This window comes from Eurytemora carolleeae, unplaced genomic scaffold (assembly GCF_000591075.1).
Source record: "Eurytemora carolleeae unplaced genomic scaffold, Eaff_2.0 scaffold242, whole genome shotgun sequence".
NCBI lineage: Eukaryota > Metazoa > Arthropoda > Copepoda > Calanoida > Temoridae > Eurytemora > Eurytemora carolleeae.
This window is the reverse complement of record NW_019396186.1, coordinates 66,784-78,141: the sequence shown is the minus strand read 5'-3', so window position 1 is coordinate 78,141 and position 11,358 is coordinate 66,784. Positions and strand designations below refer to the sequence as shown.

The 11,358-nt window shown below is 32.2% G+C and overlaps 1 protein-coding gene across 1 annotated transcript in view; it reads left to right on the top strand.

Annotated features, from left to right (window-relative positions):
* The first annotated feature begins 9,498 nt into the window (after positions 1-9,498).
* LOC111697597 (uncharacterized) overlaps positions 9,499-11,358 on the top strand; it is a 9,217-nt gene continuing 7,357 nt past the window's right edge. Inside the window, exon 1 of the mRNA XM_023467648.1 lies at positions 9,499-9,510. The gene's annotated coding sequence lies outside the window, so the exon portion shown is untranslated. The remainder of the gene's footprint in view (positions 9,511-11,358) is intronic.

Below are 11,358 nucleotides of genomic sequence, written 5' to 3'. Positions count from 1 at the left end.
GTGATTTTCTGCTATACGAAGAATATGTTTAAAAGTACCAATCGCAAATAAAATTAAAAACTCAATTGGATCAGGCGCTAATGGACTCGGCATACAGGAGTTATGCGTAAATTCAAATGACCTTCCTTACAAAGATGTCAATGCCCGATCTACAACAGTATTCTTAATAGTAAACTTTAGATATCGTGAAGCTTGAAAATTTAAAAACTGATTGTTTTCAGTTGTGAGAGTTCTTTACAAGAGTTTCAACTACAAGAAAATATATAGGAATTTTCAAAACAGTTTAAAATCCAGAACAAAGAAATTAGCTGAACCACAATATTAATCAGATACATCTGTTCAACAAAAATTATTCAAGCAATAATTTTAAAGATTAAAAATTATTTCCATTTTTTAGAATGTCGCAGCATCAATATGTTTCTCTAGAAAAATTTGAAATTATGTTAAACACAAGCTGGAGTACTCGGCATTGCCCAGGTTTACTGGTTTATATTTTCATTCATAGTCATTAATTGTTACTCCCGCGGCCCACCGTTTACCCATGGTTTGGTATTTAATCGTGATTTTAGCTGAAGCTCCAGCCTTTTGGCCAGCCAAAGCTTTTTTATATAGATTTTAAAATGCATTTCAGTAAAACATGCTGCGCACGTATTCTTGTAAATTTAACGCCGGGTGCCAGTTCTCTACTAGACCATGCAAAACCTCAAATATTAAATCTTTACCATGATTTAAAACTATTGATATTTAGGTGCAATGATTTCGTAGTAAATAAACAATAAGCTTCCTGTCATTACGCTGATAATAAATTATCTAAGAACATATTCTATTGTGACACTTTTTAATTGAATGTCCGCTTCGTAAGCTAATTTTACATAGAAACTCTGTGAATTTTGGGATGTTAACGTTTTCATTTCTTTGAAAAACGATCGTCTCTTTATGAAAACGACGACGAAAAATCGAAAATGGAACGACCGTTTTTAAAAACTATCAGTTTTTTAAAAAGTTCGTTTTAAAATGATTAAAATGATTTTTTAAAAAACTCGTCGTTTCGTTAACGATCGTTAACGACGACCCTTCGTAAACGATTGTTAACGACTACACTTCGTTAACGATCGTTAAAATGATTGTCAATACACTTTTTTTCAACCGTGATCGTTTTTTAAAAAACAATCGTATAAAAACGGTCACAAATCGTTTTATAAAAACGATTGTTATTCGTGTGAGTCGTTTTTAAAAAACGATTGTTTTTTTTCCGAAAACGAAACAATCGTTTTTGAAAATAATTGAAAAACGAAACAAAAAACGATCGTTTTCAAAAACGATTAAAAACCCTATCTGTGATGCAATTTTAAAATTCGCTGCTCCATAGACATAGTATCATCAGGTACACAAAGATATGTGAATAAAGATAGAAAAAAATATAGCTTATCAGCAGAAAACAGTGAAGGTTATACTAGCAGGGGGGGAGGGATTATAACTTTCCCCCCCTTTTCTTTCCTTCTTTCCTTTTCCAGCCACCCATATATCTACGTTGCTACAAAAAGGGATGGGCAATGGGCAGGTTTCCCAGTCTTTCATGTAAAAATATTTTTTTATGATTCGGATAAAAATATTATATAGTTATAGCCGCAAAAAATAATTTACACAACATTTGCAACCCCCCCCCCCCCTGTAAGCTCGTCCCCCTATATATTATTCTACATTCTAGATTTCCTTTCCACACAAATGGACGTCGATCAAAATAAATGTAACCTCCTTGTGGTAATCTATATACCTTATTCTATTCAGTTCCATGCTCGCCAAACTAAACGTTGAACTATTTTGACCCGGGGGGGTGGGGGTTACAGGGCCGACTTTTAAGCAGCTAGTGTAAGCAATAGAGTACAAAACTGGACAGTAAACCTGATGAATTAGCCCTGTCAAATTTCAAGCTTTGAGTCAAAATCCGTCGAAAAGAACATTTTTTATAATGATAATTGTTGTACAATGACAAAATAAAAAATTGCAAATAGAATAAAATCTTCATTTTAAGGAGGAAAATGGGTTTAAAGGAAAATGAAAAGTCCCCTTAACTTGATTAAAATTAAACATGAAAACTGTAGAATGAATGTTGTCTGTCTTCCTCCTTTTACTTAGGAAATGTGGAAATGGATTTTTTAATTGTTGCAAATGATACGTCAGGAGCCAGGAGGACACTATAAAATAGTTCGATTTAAAATTATAAAATCCTTGAAGACATATTATGAGTAAAGAGTAAAGAAGACGCCAAGATTTCTACTGTTTTTTGGCTCATACTGAATAAATTTGAGAGCCAATGTCGGAAATTGTTAGAATTAAATACTTTTAGCCATACAAATTACAAATCTTTCACATGATTACGAGAAGATTGAGTAACGCAATTAATCGAGAATGAATGAAGGGCGAATTTTCTATTTTTTTTTGGGAGGGGGGGCGGGGTCATGATTAATGAAAGTTTATTATTGATGAATGTTAAATAGGAAGTTGTTGTATACGATGGTAAACCTCAAGTTGTTGTTGTAGAGGTGGAGGAGGAGGCCCCGGTATCCTTCAGATAAACAGTTAGATAGTCACCAGGATAGATAGATAGATATTTAGATGGAAAGTTCGTTAGATAGATAGATATTCTCTTTAGTTTTGTTCAGTCTAAACTGAACCTTGCTAACAACCTGCTTTCTCTATGGTGTAGATATAAGGCCTTATCTTGGGCATATTCGACTTGAGCAATCTAGACACGGGTAAAATAAGACCTTTTTATCCAGGCCAGGCAGGGTTTAGATCGGTCAGTCAGAATAATCATAATATTTGTTGTTGTCTTCGCTATTTGGAATAGTTTTCATGCAGAACCATACTCTGTCATGCAGAAATACAATTCTCTTTCTTGGGGCAGTTCAGGCATATGGAATACAGGGGCTGACAGGGCTTAAAGGGGGGGGGGTGGATGTCAGTTAATTTTTTAAAAACTTAAAGATTTATAAATATGAATTAAGTCTTTTAAAAGTATTTAAAATTTGTAAACATTAATTTTAAAAAGATGATTACCAAAGTCTTATTTTCTCATTCTTATAAATTTGCAACCAGATGTCGTAAACCGTTAATATTTCCAGCTATTTATCTAGTCTGATATAAGCCCTGTTTTAAAGCTTAAAAAATCAAAATGATGTCAAGCGTAATCTGACCCTCTTTGCAAAGATAGCAATACGCTTGGCACCTAAATCTGGAAATGTGGAAAAAATTTGTACAAAAAATTCTTTAAATTTCTTTTCATTAAAGGTAAACAAAATTCACAGTGATAGCGTCAAACGCCCCCTCTCCCACGGCCTGTTTAGGGTTAAGATAATTTTAAAAATGTTATCTTAAAATAAATATTTGTAAGTCTCATTAACAAACCAGGAACGTTTGAGGTAAATTTACAGGGGGCTGGGGGCTCAGTGGCCGAATTTAAAGAATTTGAACGGCGGTTTAAATTTAAGCCGCGGTTTAAATATGGTTGGTTCCACCTAAAATTGTATCAAATGTTTCAAGATTTAAGCCGGCGCTTAATTTAAACCGGGTTTTGGCGGATTTAAACCGCGGCTCAAATTCTTTAAATTCCATCTCAGATCCCGTAATAAAAAGGGGGGGGGGGGTTCCCATCAGCACTTTTTATTCTAATTACAAAACACAGTTTGAAAGTTGTAAAATGAAGAAATCAATATTAAAACTAGGAAACGAGCTAAATCATTATTCCTTTAGAATGTATAACAAACATATTCAACTCTAGGAAACCCACAATGAAAATATTAAAATCATCAATCTTCATAAATAAAGTTTCAACAAACATGAGAGGTTCAAGTATAATTATGTCAAAATTGTTTTAATCTTTGTATCAGAGAAATCTTTTTTAGTTTTTTTAAAGCAAAAATAAAAAAAAATGTAGACATGTGCAACATTATTGTTTGCTTCAGTTTGTTTGACTTCATTTTGATTTTTATTTTTTACCTTAAACACAATTCTATTTTTATAAGGGAAAGGCCATCGTTTATGCACTATTCACTTTTTCAATGTCATTTTCTCAACTTTTAATTAGAGGTCAATGCTGACCTGTAATTCTTTCAATTGTAAAATTGAAGATTGAATAAGGTATTACAAATTATTAAAAACTTCTTTTTAAACGTCGATTGAATATGTCATGTTCAGGAAAAAATGTGAAAATGGTGCGAGGTTACCCTGAACTCTGAAATGAGGAGAGATTTTCTGATTTACAGATTTACCGAGGATTTGAATCTGATTTCTCAACAGTTTCTACCAGACACCGGGAAAGGCAGTTTTTCTGCCTTTTTAGGGTAAGTAGATCATTGATGATGTAAGGCACTTTTTAAAATGCATTTTCATAAGTGACAACTTCCCTGGGGTAAATTCCCGAGTGGCAACTTCCCAAGTCTGTCCTAGCCGCAGCCCTCGGCAATACTAGCCTGTTCTAGCCGCAGCGCTAGGCCCCCTAGCCCATTCTAGACACAGCACTCGGTTCCCTAGCCCATTCTAGACACAGCACTCGATCCCTAGCCCATTCTAGACACAGCACTCGACCCCTAGCCCATTCTATACACAGCGCTTGGCCCCCTAGCCCATTCTAGACACAGCACTCGACCCCTCACAGCACTCGACCCCTAGCCCATTCTAGACACAGCGCTCGGCCCCCTAGCCCATTCTAGACACAGCACTCGACCCCTAGCCCATTCTAGACACAGCACTCGACCCCTAGCCCATTCTAGACACAGCGCTCGGCCCCCTAGCCCATTCTAACCACACAGCGCTCGGCCCCCTAGCACATTCTAGACACAGCGCTCGATCCCCTAGCCCATTCTAGACACAGCGTTCGACCCCTGAGGCCTAACCTCCCTAACATATTAAAGGTCTTCACATCAGGTTGCAAAGTATGTGGTTAGAAATTTAAAGTTATTGAGATTAATCAGTTTTTTGACAATTTAAGCTTTCCGTATTTTTGGAAATATTGAAAATATTGTTTAATAAGTTCACGGATTTAAACAAAACAATTATAAAGCATAATTCTGCACGTGAAACAATACGTTTATTTCATTTTACACGGACAAGAATTAACTTTAAATATGTAATTTGATTGATTGATTTGATCTTTTTTATGCTAAAGCTAAATCTAGGATGTTTTACAAATTGTTATTTTATTATAAATAAACTAAAGTGCCCGGCGTTGTCCGTGGAGTTTGAAAAACCTTACATTCACTATATAGTATATAAACATATATATATTACGCGATTCTGCTTTATCTATAAGATTATTTATAAAATATTAATTTAAATATATATTTTACTTTATTTGCTTGATATATTGCTTTTGTGTGGTTCTAAGCGAAAACGATGATGATAATTAATATTAAATATTAAAAAGGATTTCTCCATCGATTGTCATGCACCGCAAAAATAGGTGCAATTCCAAATAATATAATTATTATAAATCCATAAACACATTTCATAAAATTACATCGGTCATTTACTCGGAAATGGTCAAAAAAAAAGACAAAGATAGACACTCAGCCAATTCGTCTCAGGAAAACTCGATTTCACGAGGAAGTGGGGTTTATAAAGTACACATACTGCAGAGTCTACAGGGGTTTGCTTTAAACTTAGATAATATATTTAGTTGACATTTTGCCGGCGTACACATCAGTACGAAATGATCAGAGTGAAAGATAGATATTTTCCCCATAAAATGTAATAAAAAATAAGAAAGTAAATAAATGAAGCACTGAGAAAAAACATTATAAAAACTAATCGCTAAAATGTTGTTTTTCCTGACCCAGTTTTATACAAAAAAAATCTCGTATTTTACAGCCATTTTTCTTCTTTTTTGCACAAATCTAATAATGAAAACTTTTAGCTAAAATTTGAAAATTAAAAAAAAAATTTCTCCAGCAGCGTCTTTTAATGAAATTCTTTTAAAAACATATTTGAACAGAGAATTCCATAAAACGGTAAAAAAGATGAAATTTTAACAATCTTATTTGATGATATTAATCTGGGTCTATGTCAAATGCACAATTGCATTAGTTTATGGACTATTGGAAGTCATAACTTAGGTCGTCTTCGTATTCCATAGTTTAATGGATCTTACTGTATATAAGGATATATAACGGCTGTATTTGGAAGATTGCATTGCAGTGCACCTTTTTCACAGAAAGTCGATAAAAATAATTTAGAACACATTTCAAGCTCTTGCAACCTCCCACCTTTATACATTTATTTCAATTTATACAGGGGCACTATAGGGATTTTATACATCCGTTAGATCAAATATCAAATTAGTTTATAAATTAGACAGTTTGAGTTTGTGAGATATTCCTAAAAATTTTGTTCATATGTTCTAGAAAAATGATGGTAATTTCATTAAAAAAAATATTAAGGAATCTCCATACGAAGGGTTAGACATTTGAAATTCATTTAAATTTAAATTTTCTCAATTATAAGTAGGAAATATTTTGGTAAGGAAATGCGAATTTATAATTCCTGTTATTTTTCCGCGCCAGAAATTTGTCTAATTTGACGTTGCTCAACCAAGTAACAAAACTCCGAATGCAATTCTGCCATAAAAATGTTGAATTTGCATTCGACGCCATGTTTTTTTTTGTTGAGAATATAGAAGTAATCACAGGAAGCAATTTGATTTTTTTGTAAACTTGTCACACAATTTAATATAATGTCAATAAACATTCAGTGGCGCAACTAGGGGGGGAGCGAACCGAGTTTCGCCCCCCCCCCCTTCACTTGACTATTGCATGATCATGATTGTGAACCATTTTTTATCAAATAGTGTCAATTAAGAAAAAATACCAAAACTGTTCTTTGGCGCTTCACGCAACATTGCTAATAGAATTTCCAACTATTTTCTCGTTTTACATCTAAAGAAAGTCAGTCATTCTTAAGTGATCCTTTCAAAAAACTTGTATATTTGTTAGTTCTCATGAGTATTACAATACATATATAATTTAAGGTTACACAAAACCTGACAACCTAAGAAGAATAACAAGAAATATAATAAGGATTATATCGGACTATTAGGACTTTTGCAGACTTTAAGAGGAAAACAGGACCATGGCAAATAAGAGGGACTTTGATCAGAAAGACTATTATGGATGATGGACAGACGAAATACAGTCAAGTACTCCCAGGAACTACTAACAACTTAGGGCTGCACAGATCTTAGAATTAACGAAATATAGTATACCAATATGACTGGTGGATTAATTACAAAAAACTGCTGTAGACTGTAATAGGGGACTAGGGGACTATTTAATATATGTAATGTATATTTATATATATGGAATATGACTAAGACACTACAAGAACAGAAATTTGTTGGCGTTTCGCGCAAATGTTTAATTAATTTACTCATGTTTTTCATTTTAAAACTGTTGGAAGTATATGTTTCTTAAAGACAAGAACAAACCAAGGTAATTATAAGAATTCGGCATATTTTTTAGCGCAGAGCCAACCCTTCAACAATTAAAAATGCTGTTTTTTACATCAAATCCTAAAACAGTGGCATTTTTCGACAGCCCCTTAAAATCAAATTTCTCCCCCCCCCCCTTACAAAAGTGCTAGTTGCGCTTCATAGGGGATTGGTATCTTAAAAACGCACGCCGCAAAGTTACATAATTTGAATCCCAAAATATTAAATGACTATTTAGAAGAAATATTAATTATTCACAATAAAGGGACTGTATAAGCGTAGTGTTCAGTGACCCCTATGCAATGATTGCAATGGCTGATTTACAAGGGTTATCCTTAAAAGCTTTGTACATAGGATTTATCAAGATTGATTTTTTTTAAATCTAGAAAAAAAACAATATCTTCCACATTATTGAAAAAAAAAAAAATTTCCAGGGTACCGCGTTGCAAATTCGGGGATTGCCATTTTTGCATGAAGGGGTCACATGTTGACTATTAGATCTAGCAGAACTCATAGTTTGAAATATCACAGGTCTACGACATCAGATTCCATAAATATTAGAATAAAAAATTAAGTTTGTTTCTCAATAATTTGAATCCTAATATGCATATATATTACTAACAGTGTATAGTGTAGTGTTAATCAAAACAAATTAGCATACTTAATCTAACTTCCAAACTTTGAGACCCCATGGCAATATATGGAGTTGTAGCTGTTGTTTTTATTTAAACTCATCTCGATAACAAGAAAAGAATTAAGCCTTTGCCACAAACTCTGATATTCTAATCACATTATCTTTGCTACCCAATGTAGAAAAAATAAAAATGAAAAAAAAATCTTTTTCAAAACAAACAAATAATCGTGTTTTAAATTGAAAAAAAGTAATAGTTTATCTTTTTTATTCGTCGATTTATCAACAAAAATTTAGGTCGTTTTTGGGATTATCGACGATTGTATACGTTCGTTATGTCTACCTAGAAAAATGTTAAAAAACAGTACCAGATAAAACGTTACTCTCATAAAATGGTACCAGATAAAACGTTACACTCAAAAAACGGTATCAGATAAAACGTTACTCCATTAAATGAAATAATATAACGTTTAAATTTTAGATTGGGTTTAACCTGTATTTTTAAAAAATCATTATACATAAGTTTTAGTTTTTTCTTGACTAGAGTTTTACTTTTCTCTGGTAGTGTTTTATGAGTGCAACGTTTTTCTAGTATGATTGATCGTTAATGACCGTTTTCACAACCGTACCATCGTTAAAAAACCAATCAACATTAGCATTTAATAATAAAACGATACTGTTTTGCTCGTTTTTTAAAACGATTAACACCCTAGTTCATACTTCATATGAAATATGAATTCTATGAGATCAAAAGATCTAAGTTTAAAAAATCAAAGGTTTACACCATCAGGTTGCAAAGATATATGGATTAGACTATTTGAGAAAGAAAGAAATATATCAAAAAGTGTACTGCAGTTTTAACCCTTTCAAGGAGGAATTTAAACAAACTAAGCTTTTCTTAGTTTGTTTAAATTGGTATCTACATTTTTTTGATAAACAATTATTGGGCGTTTACTTGGTACATTCCCGAAAAGGTCTTTAAAACTATATCAAATCGACTCCATCGGTTAGAGTAAAAATCAAAGGAGGTTAAAATGGTTTATAAAGTAAAGTTAAAAAACTCATGTTAAAAAATTGTATTTTATTGATATTGATATTGAACATTTTATAGAGGTCACACAATTTTCTTACACAATTTTATTAGACCTAATTTTCTTCAAATTCATGTTACTAATAAATTTTAAGAAATAAGTGTATACAGCCCGAACAACTTTTCAATGGGCTTTGATTCGATTTTTTTCACTTACTTATTTGAAAAATGTTTTTTGAAAATTTTTTAAATATTTTTGTTTTCAGCTTTCACCCTGGGTGGACGACACAGTAGAATATTTCACGAATCCCTAGTCTACAAGGTAAACAATTTTTACTTATGGTGTGAGAATCCCTAGTCTACAAGGTAAACAATATTTACTTATGGTGTGAGAATCCCAAAGTATGTAAATATTTTTGGAGTTCCATTAAAATAGTTTAGTAAAGTATTTTTTTTTGAAAAAATTCTTTGATAAAAATTTATTTTTAAAATATTACTGCTAACATAAATTCACCCTGGACAAAAACAAGTTTCCGGAATTTTTATGATTTATATTTCTTTAGTCATTACAAAAAGAAATTTTATAAAGTTTTTAAAACCTTTTTACTGATTACAATAAGGTTGTCAATAAAAAAATGAAACCTAACTTTTTCTTGCATACTACCTACTTAAAAAATCATTTCTAAACACAGTGTATTAAGTCATAAATCTGCTTTACTTACACCCTTAAGTATTGGGGTACCACTCCTGTATGCCGTTCCATTAGCCCCTGATCCAATCAGGGTTCAGCCATGTGTTTGTTGTCTATTCTGAACCAATAGAAATAGTATGGCGGTAACATCTATCTTTCTAACTAGCTCATTATCCAATCAGAGTTATGAATCCTTCAATCAGCGCTATTAGTAAATAGAAATATTTTCTTCTACTGAAACTATAGTACCGGGTGAATCTCATTTACAGAGTGACATATCCGATTCACATTTCACAACTGTACCCCTGGAAGTTTTGATCAAAAATTTATATAATCACAATCTTCTTTATTTTTACTTGTAGGTTCTACAGTCATAACCAGAAAATTCCAAAATAGGAAAAAGACTAAGTCGCAAAACTTAAGTGTTTTTGATGTTGTTAGAAAGCAAATAGTTTTACTAGACACTTATTAAATCAGAAATCAAGTAAAATGGGTCTGTTTAAACTGAACAATTTCTGTTTCCCGAGCTTATTGGATTATCTAGAGTCATAATTTGAGTTTAAAAGTGTTTCTATTCCAGTGTTTTCTGATTATCACTGTATGTAAAGTGTCTTGAGGCCGAATTTAACTTTAAAGAATTTGAGCCGCGGCTCAAATATCATTGGTTCCACTTAAAATTGTATTTAATTTTTCAAGATTTAAGCCGGCGTTTAATTAAAACCGGTTTTTGGGGGGTTTTGAGACGCGGCTTAAATTCGTTAATTTTGGACATTTTTTATTCAGAGATAATGGAGTTAATTGTCAGAATGAATCACTTTCCAAGATAAAAAAAAAGATTGTATTCCAGTTTGTTGATCAGATCTACACTTTTTTTGGTAAACAATTATTGGACGTTTACTTGGTATATGCATTCCCAATTAGGTCTTTAAAATTATATCAAATCGATTCCATAAAAATCAAAAGAGGTTAAAATGGTTTATAAAAAATAAAAATAAAAAAACACATGGTAAAAATTCGATTTGAAGGGGTTAAAAGGTTAAAAGGGTACCGTTTTTAATCGGGGATGCCTTTTTTAAATATTAACCTACTTAAAATTTTAACCACAGTCCTTTCCAAAATTCCATATTTGTCATTATATAGAACATCTGATTCATATTCAATATTTGATATTGTGTACAAGTGATTTATTAACAAGTGTTTTTTCTAAATTCTTTTTTCCCGACTAAAACTTTCAAATATTCTTTTTTACATTTTAAAATCTATCTGTCTAATTTCGCCTCAATCTTAATTTAAAGCTTACATTACTTGATATGAAATCTTAATCCTATAAATGCTTTTTCCCATATCGCTCGTAATTATTTGCGACAATACCACCCAAAACCATCTTGAATTTTTAAGGAAACGTAACTGGAGGATTTTTTGTGAATGCATACTAAAAAGAGAAGAGAAGACGACTGGTTGCAACTTCATATCTTTACTTTAATACCTATTACTATATTAGTCTCAGAGAAATTCATACACCC